Source organism: Pinus tabuliformis, chromosome 5_2, assembly GCF_031772625.1.
Source record: "Pinus tabuliformis cultivar Carrire ecotype Pingquan chromosome 5_2, CPIR1, whole genome shotgun sequence".
Taxonomy (NCBI): domain Eukaryota; kingdom Viridiplantae; phylum Streptophyta; class Pinopsida; order Pinales; family Pinaceae; genus Pinus; species Pinus tabuliformis.
Window position 1 is genome coordinate 887,090,236 of NC_142306.1, and position 12,047 is coordinate 887,102,282.

The following is a 12,047-nucleotide window of genomic DNA, read 5'->3' on the forward strand; positions in this document are numbered from 1 at the left end:
GGGCCTGATTATCTTCTGTATTCAAAGGTATTGCTGCATTGGACCCCAGTTCGATAAAATATTCGCTGTAGGGGGAGGGTCTTGTGGGGGGGCGGGGGGCAGTTGCAACCTTTGGGAGGTGGCAGCACCCCCGAAGCTAAGAATAGATGTACAATTGCCTTGTAAAATGTTGTAATTTCATATTCAATCTCAGTTGTTCATTAGGTGAAGATCTGATGGTAGAAGTTATGCTTAATTTATGGTTTTTTTCCCTAGAAGGTAACCCCTCGCTATATATGAGGGAATTGTATTGCATCTATGTATATCTTTATTCTGAGTGAGGAAGAGAGAGGAGATTGAGAGCGAAGAGGGAATTATAGTGGATCTAATGTAGTTGTATCTCTTCAGTTTGCTGGATAATATAAAAAACGGATTACTTGTTTCTTTGTGGACATAGCCCAAATTAGGTGAACCACGTATATCTGTGTCTCTCTTGTTTTATGCGTTTTCTGTGTTTATATTTCTACAATATTTTATGTGTTCCATTGCTATGTAATATATAATTCTCTAAAAACTGGTATCAGAGTCGAAGGTCTATTGGGCTGATAAACTCACAGCAGAGAAGGTTTCCTGGTTCGAGTGGGAGCAATGGCAAAAGATGGTAGGTTTAGGGTCGAAACATTTAATGGCCAAAAATACTAGCTGTGGAAGATGTAGATGGAAGATTATTTATACCAGAGAGACTTGTACCAACATTTGAGTGGAAAGACAAAGAAGACGACAAGTATGACTGACACAGAATGGGATATTATTGACAGAAAGGCACTTGGAACAGTACGGTTGTGCCTAGCGGCATCGATACCGTTTAATATTTCAAAGGAAATGACAACAGAGGGTTTAATGTTGACATTGGCCAAACTATATGAAAAACCCTCAGCCTCAAATAAAGTATTTATTATGAAGCATTTATTTAATATGAAGATGTCAGAAGTTGGATCTGTTGCTAATCATTTAAATGAGTTCAATATAGTTACCAATCAGTTAAGTTTTGTAGGGGTAACTTTTGATGATGAAGTTAGGGCTCTGTTATTTCTTTGCTCATTTCCAAAAATTTGGAATGGTTTAGTTATGGCCATTAGTAACTCTGTCTCTAGATCTAGTACTTTAAAGTTTGATGATGAGGTTGGTGCAATCCTTAGCGAGGAGATGTGACGGAAAAGCTCCAGTGAGACATTAGGTAATTCTTTGACTGTAAAGACTAGGGGAAGAAAAATGGAAAGAGGAAAGAGCCTTGGATATCATAGTAATTCAAGAAAAGGCAGATCCAAGTCCAGATTGGGGATAGTGTGCTAGAAATACAAGAAGAAAGGACACCTGAAGAAAGACTGCAAGTCTTAAAAGGGAAAATAAGGAGACGCGTAGCAAGAAACTAATCATGAAGTGAATGTAATAGGTGTTGTGTTGAAAGATGATTTGATTCTTTCATTAGAAAATATTATTGATGCCTGGGTGGTAGATTCAGGGGCCTCATTCCATGCCACACCTAATAGGAAACATTTTTTATGATTATGTTCAAGGAGATTTTGGACAGGTTCGATTGGGTGATGATAAACCCTGTAAAATCATTGGAATGGGTACGATTTTCATAAAACATCAAAATGGAAATCAGTGGCTATTGAAGGAGGTAAGGCATGTTCCAGATCTGAAGAAAAAATTAATTTCAATAGGGCAGTTGGGAGGTGAAGGTTGCGTAACTACTTTCACAGATAAAACCTGGAAGGTCACTAAAGTATCCCTGGTAATAGAAAAAGGAGGAAAGGTTGGTACATTGTATTTATGCAATCGTATTTCTAATTTTGTTAATGCTTTAACCTCTATAGGATAAGATATGGCATTGTGGCATCATAGGCTCAGGCACATGAGTGAGAAGGGGATGCAAATTCTTCACTCACGAAATTTGTTGCCAGGTTTGAAGCATGTTGATTTAAAATTCTGTGAGAATTGTGTTTATGGAAAACAAAAGAGAGTCAGATTCCTTAGAGTTGGGAAAGAAAAGAAGAGCGAAAAATGAGAGCTTGTGCATAGAGATGTATGGGGACCTACTCAAGTATCATCTCTTGGTGGCTCTCGTTATTATGTTACTTTTATTGATGATGAAACCAGAAAAACATGGATTTATTGTAGCCAAAATAAATCTGATGTATTTGATACTTTCAAGAAATGGAAAGCTTTAGTTGAAAATGAGACACGAAAAAGGTTGAAGTGTCTCAGATCAGACAATGGAGGTGAATATTGTAGCAAAGATTTTGATAGGTACTATTCAGAGAATGGAATTCGTAGAGAGAAGACAGTTCCATGAACACCATAAGAAAATGTCGTGTCAGAAAGGATGAACAGGACAATCATGGAGCGTGCAAGCTACATGAGATTACATGCAGGATTGCCTTTACAATTTTGGGCAGATGCTATAGATACTACTATTTATATAATAAATAGAGGGCCTTCAAGTTCCTTGGATGGTGGTATTCCAGAGGAGGCATGGACAGGTAAAAAAGTAAACTACTCTTTTTTAAAGACTTTTGGTTGTGAAGCCTTTGTCCACATTAATAAAGAAAATAGAATAAAGCTTGAGGCAAAATCAAAGAAATGTACCTTTACTAGATATGGTGTTAATGATTTTGGTTATCGCTTTTATGATTATGAAAAACACAAAATAATTAGGAGCAGAGATGTCATATTCAATGAAAAGGTTTTGTATAAGGATTAGCTGCAGGAAAAGAAATAGGAAAAAGAAAATAGAGAATACACAGTGTTTGACAAGATCACGGGAAAAGTGATGGTGCTTGAAAATCATAATGTTCAATAGCCAGAACAACAACCACAACAGCAACAAGCATCTCAAACACCTAAAAGTGGCGTTAGAATATCTATTGGGATAAGTAGACCCCGTGAACAATACTCTCTTTCATTATATTATGTATTGTTGACTGATTCTGTTGAACCAGAATGTTATGAAGAAGCAATGCAGGTAGAAACCAGGAAGAAGTGGGAGCAAGCCATGAAAGAAGAGATGGAATCCTTAGCATATAACCAGACTTGGGACTTAGTCAGGTTTCCTGTAGGTAAAACAACATTGCAGAATAAATGGGTTTACAAGTTGAAGGAAGAAGATAGAGGTAGAAAAAGGTATAAATCTAGACTTGTGGTGAAAGGGTTTGCATAGAAAAAGGGTATAGACTTTGATGAAATATTTTCTCCTATTGCTAAAATGACTTCAATCAGAACTATTTTAAGTCTAGTAGTAGCTAAAGATTTGCATCTTGAGCAGTTAGATGTAAAGACAACCTTTTCTCCATGGGGATTTGGAGGAAGAGATATATGCAGCAACCACAAGGATATGAGGTAAAAGGGAAGGAGAAATTGGTGTGCAGGTTGAAGAAGAGCTCGTATGGCTTAAAACAGGCTCCAAGGCAGTGGTATCTAAAATTTGATAGGTTTATGCCAGAAAAAGGTTGTACTAGATGTCACTCTGATCATTGTGTTTATCTCAAAACACAAAATGATGGTAGCTATATTATATTGTTATTGTATGTAGATGACATGCTTGTTGCGGTTCTAACATGCAGGAAATAAATGTGCTCAAAAGAAAATTGGCAAACTCATTTGCAATGAAGGATTTGGGTGCTGCAAAACAAATCCTTGGTATGAGAATAACTAGAGACAAGAAGAATCACAAATTAACATTGTCTCAAAGTGAGTATATAGAAAAGGTGTTGAAAAGGTTTAATATGCAGAATGCAAAACCAGTTAGTATACCTTTGGCTAGCCATTTCAAATTAAGTAAGGAGGAGTGTCCCAAGACTCATGAAGAAATGGCTCATATGTCTAGAGTTCCATATGCATTAGCAGTTGGAAGCTTAATGTATGCAATGGTCTGCACAAGTGCTGATATTGCACATGCAGTGGGAGTTGTAAGTACGTATATGAACAATCTAGGAAAAGAACATTGGATGGTGGTGAAGTGGATTCTCAGGTACTTGTACCACAAATCAAGCATTACGATTTTTGTTATAGACATTTTTGGGCACTACAAACCCAAGCATGAAAAGTCCATAAACCAAGGGCTCCTAAGTCCCTAAAAGTATACCCCTAAAGGAACAAGATCAACTGATTACAGCTTCTCCTAGAAGTTCTCCATGAAAAACTGCTCAGAACTGGTCAAAACAGGATCATTTCAGCTGCTCCATAGGCAAAGTGCATTGCATCTCACCTAAAACACTGTGTGTGTGCGTTGCATTTCAAAAATCCCTTCTATGGGGTGCGATGGGCGAGAAGTGACAAATAGCAGTGTCATTCCGCGAGGTGGAGAGGCATGGAAACTTCCAGAAACTTCTCCTGTGACACTTGCCTCTCTGAATTCGACCAAGGATGAGTAAGAGATCATCAATCTCCAAGTGGAAGCAAGAACTATCAGAGGGAAGACACTAATCAAATCACAAGTTGACTCATCTCCCTTACAGATATCTATATATGGATCCCTCATCCCAGAGATCCAGGAGGCTGGAATTTTGCATATTGTAAGGAATTGTTGTTGGTTTCTTGAGACAACATCAGAGTGTTGGTTGATCTAAGCTTTGTATGAGGTGAAGAGGGGCTTACTTGTTGAGAGGATGATGCTGGGTGAGAACAACTGGTTGTAACTCCCTTGGCTTTTTCTTGTTTATCAATAAAAGCTATTCAAGTTTTCCTCCATACTCTTGTGTCATTTATGTTTTATGCATTTGTATGGTCAATTTACATCTGATCCTAGATTGTTTATGATTATAGATCCATGTTCTTGTATAGTGCTATGCTACTGTGATCTTACAGGTACTCTATGAAGCTGAGCGTACAAGGGAGCAAGTAGTGAAAGACTATCAAGAGAGAGAGGAATCGAACTAGGAGATTAGTGCAAGACAGAGGTTGGTCTTCTTTGTTCTTCTCTCATCTATATTTCATAAAGGAAAAACGAAAGTAGCTTTACCTTGTTTGTTTCTAAGGTAGCTATCACACCTTAGTGGGATAAGCAGTTCTGTGTAGACACTTTTCCCTGTAACAAAATGGTGACTCCGCTGGGGATAGTTCTTTTACTGTGTCAACCTCATTAAAAAATGAAACAAATCCCCTTTCCAAATCTCAAAAGTAAACCTTCATTCCAACCACCGAGTTGAATGCAATGAAGCTCGAGGGGAATGCACCTCGATTTGTGTTATTATGCTGGGGGCATGCAAACTTATCACGAGCAGTGTTACTGCAGGGTTCAAGCTCATTAAAAAATAAACCCACCACGAGCAGCGTTACTGCAGAGTTCAAGCTTGTTAAAAAAATAAACCAGCATCGAGCAGTTTTAGCGCATAGTTTAAGCTCGTTAAAAAATAAACATAAGCCATGAGCAAATGTTTCCCCCCACGTTTAAGCTCATTAAAAAATGAACTATTTTCCGGTAAATAACCATTGTGAATGTAGTACTTCAGCCTTTAAATCCCTGGTCGTGTTCTCATCATCACCTCCACTCTGTATTGGCTGATCATTCACCTCCATTTGATTGTTTACCCCTTTTGAGGGACAGCTGCGAAGAGTGATCCCACTAGCCGTCCTTGTAACACTACCGTGATTGGAAAATTCTAAACCTGACCTAGAATCAGCTGCTACCCAATTTTATCACTCGTTCCTCAAAAGACGAGTCTCCTTTAAGATCTTTTCAACTGACTCATAAAATATGAAAAGATTGCTGAGCCATTGGCCTCTCCAGCTCGTTAAAGGGACCGGAAGTGCTATCCCTCCTTTAGATTTTAATCTTTTTGGACCTGAGGGATTATTGCGCAAAAAGATCGAGCGCTTGTTTTGTTCAGCTCGTTAAAAGTATCGAAAATTCATCCCTTTTGTATTGTTTTATACTTTTTTGGACTTAAGGGATTAGATGACGAAAAAGGAATTTCGGAGTTTCCTTTACGTTCCTTTTCAGACTCTCTAAAATTGAAAAGGACCGAGTTATCTTTGTCATTAAACTCGTTAAAACTTAATAGCGACAAACTTGTCCATAGCAGACAAGAACGAGTTTCACTATCGCTAAGCTCGTTAAAACATAGCGATGGGTTTTCTCGAAGGGAAAATTATAGAACAAGCATATGTTATCCTCGTCAAGCTCGACAAAAATAAAGAGGTACTGGTCAGCAATGACTGGGGAAAAATTGGGAAAAACTTGAAGAAACTTTGTTGGTAGCAAGTCGCTCTTGAACATGACACTTTCACTCCGCATCCAAGTCAGGTTGGGTTGTTTCATTCACCGGTCACATCACCATGGTCCCATCACACCATCCACATTTGGGATTAATGCTACTAATCCATCACGTCAGTGTCGCTGATATGTTCAAGAGAAGTCATTCAGAGAATTCACCTGTGTCTCACCCACTACAATACATTTACACTCCATTCTTTCATGACCACCACCCTGAACCTTATGTCATCAGATCGTTTTCACCTCCATTAAAATCATTTGCTCTATTCCATGTCATTGATGTGGGATTCATTAAGGCCCTCCTGTGACGGATCGCTTCATGTCGACATCAGCTCATTATCCAAGAAGTCGGTCTAGGAACACCCCGTTCATTACTTTGAAGCTTTCATGCCTCAATGGCAAGTTTCTCACTTCCGGTGACATGTTTACATCAATGACCTTCGACCGAAAGATTTTGCGTGGTGTTTGATGCCAAGTCCTTTATTCACACCACATGAATTATACTGCAGTACCTTGAGGGTCATTATCATTATCGGTGATTCCTCTTGCGCATGTTAACAACTTACATCATTGGCTGGTAATCAGGCGATGTCTTTCCATGTTCGACTCCAGAACATCTCTCACATGGATCGACTTGTAATTTGAGTGAAGATTGAACGAGATTGAAGACCCTAGATCTAATTTCATCCATCCGGGCTACGATATATATTCAGGGAAATAAAGACATCAAATGTACATCATTGCTGCACAGATAATCATCCAATCAACGGGATGATGGCTCTACCAGAATCATTAGTCTACACTCAGACGATTGTCTGTCCTATGTACGTGAAAATGAATTTATAAAGCTAAGCATGGGAATGCCCGCCTCAGCTAGATCATGAAAATATTATGAAGATAATGTATTGTATTGTATCTTATTACAGGTCTCCTCTCAGCTTGAAAGAACTTCGGATCCTCATAATAAAGAATTTCACCCGACATCAAAAGATTAACGACCTCATGCTTTAGGGGGCAACTGTTATAGACATGTTTGGGCACTACAACCCCAAGCATGAAATTTCCATAAACCAAGGGCTCCTAAGTCCCTAAAAGTGTTATTCTAACCCCTAAAGGAACAAGGTCAACTGATTACAGCTTCTCCCAGAAGTTCTCCATGAAAAACTACTCAGAACGGGTCAAAACAGGGTCATTTCAGCTGCTCCATAGGCAAAGTGCATTGCATCTCACCCAAATACACTGTGTGGGTGCGTTGCATTTCAAAAAGAACTTCTATGGGGTGCGATGGGCGATAAGTGACAAATGGCAGTGTCATTCCGCGAGGTGGAGAGGCATGGAATCTTCCAGAAACTTCTCCTGTGACACTTGCCTCTCTGAATTCGACCAAGGATGAGTAAGAGATCATAAATATCCAAGTGGAAGCAAGAACTATCAGAGGGAAGACACTAATCAAATCACAAGCTAACTCATCTCCCTTACATATATCTATATATGGATCCCTCATCCCAGAGATCCAGGAGGCTGGAATTTTGCATATTGTAAGGAATTGTTGTTGGTTTCTTGAGACAACATCAGAGTGTTGGGTGATCTAAGCTTTGTATGAGGTGAAGAGGGGCTTACTTGTTGAGAGGATGATGCTGGGTGAGAACAACTGGTTGTAACTCCCTTGGCTTTTTCTTGTTTATCAATAAAAGCTATTCAAGTTTTCCTCCATACTCTTGTGTCATTTATGTTTTATGCATTTGTATGGTCAATTTACATCTGATCCTAGATTGTTTATGATTATAGATCCATGTTCTTGTATAGTGCTATGCTACTGTGATCTTACAGGTACTCTATGAAGCTGAGCGTACAAGGGAGCAAGTAGCGAAAGACTATCAAGAGAGAGAGGAATCCAACTAGGAGATTAGCGCAAGACAAAGGTTGGTCTTCTTTGTTCTTCTCTCATCTATATTTCATAAAGGAAAAACAAAAGTAGCTTTACCTTGTTTGTTTCTAAGGTAGCTATCACACCTTAGTGGGATAAGCAGTTCTGTGTAGACACTTTTCCCTGTAACACTTTGGTGGTTCAAACATTGCTCTACAGGGACATGTTGATGTAGATATGGCAGGTGATAGAGATAACGTGAGAAGCACAATGGAGTATGTGTTTACTGTAGGTGGAACAACTGTCAGTTGGGTCTCAAAACTGCAAAGTGTTGTTGCACTTTCAACAACAGAAGCACAGTATGTTGCTGCTACAGAGGATAGTAAAGAAATGATTTGGTTACAAAGGTTTCTGGATGAATTGGGTAAGAAGCAAGAGTTGGGCAAGTTATACAGTGATAATTAGAGTGCCATACATCTTACAAAGAACTCTGCATTTCATTCCAAGACTAAACATATACAACTCAAGTACCATTTCATACAGTCAGCATTGGAAGATGTACAGTTGAAGCTGGAAAAGATACACACTAGCCAGAATCTTGCAGATATGTTAACAAAAGTTGTAGCCAAGGTGAAACTGAGAATTTTCTTAGTTTCAATTGGTCTTCAAGTATGATGAAGAAGATGAGAAACAACCAGGTCTAAAGTGGAGTCATTATCCAGTAAATGAAGCAGCAGTGGAGTTTCTATAATCAATCCCCAAGTGGGAGATTGTTGGGTGTGGAGCCTGATTATCTACTATATTCAAAGGTATAGCCGCATTGGACCCCAGTTTATAACGTTGTTGTCCGTAAAATATTCGCTATAGGGGGGGTCCAGGGCGGGGTGACTGTTATAAACATTTTTGTGCCTTACAGCTATAAGCATGAAATGTCCATAAACCAAGGGATCCTAAGTCCCTAAAGATGTTGTTCCGGCTCCTAAAGAAACAAGGTCAACAAATGACAGCTTCTCCCAGAAGTTCTCCACCAGAAACTGCCCAAAACTAGTCAAATCAGGATCAATTCAGATGCTCCACTAGCTGCCTTCGTTGCAAAGCACCCAAATACACTGGCTAGGTGCGTTGCAACGCAGGTGAATGCACTACCAGGGTGCATTGAGCGGGAAATGACAAATGGCAAAGTCATTCAACGAGGTGGAAAGACAATGGAAGCTTCCAGAATCTTCTCCAATGACACTTGCCTCACTGAATTCGACCAGTGATGAGTAAGAGGCTCTCAGCCTCCAAGTGGAAGCAAGAACTGATAGAGAGAAGCCACAAGTCAAAACATAAGCAGACTCATCCTCTCTGCTTACATCTATATATGGATCCCTCACCCAGAGATCCAGGGAGGCTGGAATTTTGTACTTTGCAGAGAATTGCTGTTGGTTTGAGATTGAGATTAGTGCATTGGGTGATTTATGCTTTGTTGGAGGTGAGGAAGGGATTCCTTTGCTGGGAGGTAGATGCTGGATCGGGACTCATTTGGTTGTATCTCCTCTTGGACTTTCTTATCATATCAATAAAACTATTTGAGTTTCTCCTACATGTTGTGTATCAATGATGCTTTGTTATATTTGCATGTTTAGCTTAAATCTGATCCTAAGCTAGTTATGAATGTAAATCTATGTCTTTTGTTTAGTTTTCCTCTTCTGTGATCTTGCAGGAACTTGGTGAAGCTGGGCCAGTAAGGGATCAGGCAGCAGGAAGCGAACAAGGAGGAGAGTGATTGGATCAACAAACTAGCGAAAGACACAGGTTAGTTACATCCTTCCTCTTCATTTACATTTCATAAAGAAGAATACGAAAGTAGTTTTCCTTGTTTGTTGCTAAGGCACTGTCACACCTTAGAGTGGGATAGGGGCGTTCTGAATAGATACTTTTCCCAACAACAGTGACTGCGACCTTTGGGAGCACCCCCCCCACCCTGGAGGGGGGATCGGGGGCAGCAGCCTTGAAGCTAAGAATAGATGTAAAATTGCCTTGTAAAATGTTGTAATTTCGTAGTCAATCTGTGCCATTCATTAGGCAGAGATCCGACGGTAGAAGTTATGTTTAATTTAGGGTTTTTTTCCCTAGAAGGAAACCCCATGCTATATATGAGGGAATTGTATTGTGTCTATGTATATCTATATTCTGAGTGAGGAAGAGAGAGGAGATTTAGAGCGAAGAGGGAATTATAGTGGATTTGTTGTAGGTTGTATCTCTTTAGTTTGTTGGATAACATAAAAAAAGGACTGGCTGGTTTTCCGTGGACATAGCCCAAACTAGGTGAACCATGTATATCTATGTCTCTCTTGTTTTATGCATTTTCTATGTTCATATTTCTGCAATATTTTATGTGTTCCATTGCTCTGTAATATATAATTCTCTAACATGCCCAGTTTGGTGTACCACAAGCTATGGTTACAGATCATGGGTCACATTTTCACAATCACATGATGATTGAGTTAACTGCCAAGTTAGGACTTTCACATGATATTTCTACTCCTTATTATCTGCAAGCTAATGGACAAGTTGAGGCCATCAACAAAGTCCTAAAGTGAATGTTTTAAAGAATGATAGGGGTTCATAAACGAAACTGACATTTCTTCTTGTACAATGCTTTTTGGGCATATCAAACCTCAGTAAGGAATGCAACTGGATTCACACCCTTTCAATTGGTGTATGGTCTGGAGGAAATCTTGTTGATACAATGTGAAATTTCATCTCCCAAACTCACGATTGACTTGTTACTCGAAACTTCTGATGAAGAAGCATGTTTCTTAGAACTCATCCATCTAGATGAAACCCATCGTGAAGCCGCATTGGCTAACGAAGCACATATGAAACAAATCAAGGCACGATACGACCGAAATTTCAAGCCTCGAATTTTCTCAGTAGGAGTCTTGGTCTTGCTTTATAATTAGGAAGCTCATAAACTATAAGCAGGGAAATTTGAACCATTATGGATGGGCCCTTACATTATCAAGAATGTTTTAGCAAAAGGTGCCTACGAGTTGGTGGATTATGATGGAATTCCATTGTCGCAGCCTCGAAACAGGTTGTACCACAAACGTTACTATGTGTTGTTGGGAAAAGTATCTACTCAGAACGCCCCTATCCCACTCTAAGGTGTGACAGTGCCTTAGCAACAAACAAGGAAAACTATTCTCGTATTCTTCTTTATGAAATGTAAATGAAGAGGAAGGATGTAACTAACCTGTGTCTTTCGCTAGTTTGTTGATCCAATCGCTCTCCTCTTTGTTTGCTTCCCGCTTCCTGCTCCCTTACTTGCCCGGCTTCACCAAGTTCCTGCAAGATCACAGAAGAAGAAAACTACACAAAAGACATAGATTTACATTCATAAATAGATTAGGATCAGATTTAAGCTAAACATGCATATATAACAAACATCATTGATACACAAACATATAGGAGAAACTCAAATAGTTTTATTGATATAATAAGAAAGTCCAAGAGGAGATACAACCAAGTGAGTCCCGATCTAGCATCTACCTCCCAGCAAAGGAATCCCTTCCTCACCTCCAATAAAGCATAAATCACCCAATGCACTAATCTCAATCTCAAAACCAACAGCAATTCTCTGCAAAGTACAAAATTCCAGCCTCTAGATCTTTGGGATGAGGGATCCATATATATATATATGCAGAGAAGATGAGTCTGCTTTTGTTTTGACTTGTGGCTTCTCTTTGTCAGTTCTTTCTTCCACTTGGAGACTGAGAGCCGCTTACTCATCACTGATCGAATTCAGTGAGGCAAGTGTCATTGGAGAAGATTCTGGAAGCTTCCATTGCCTTTCCACCTCGTTGAATGACTTTTCCATTTGTCATTTCCCGCTCAACGCACCCTGGTAGTGCATTCACCTGCATTGCAATGCACCTA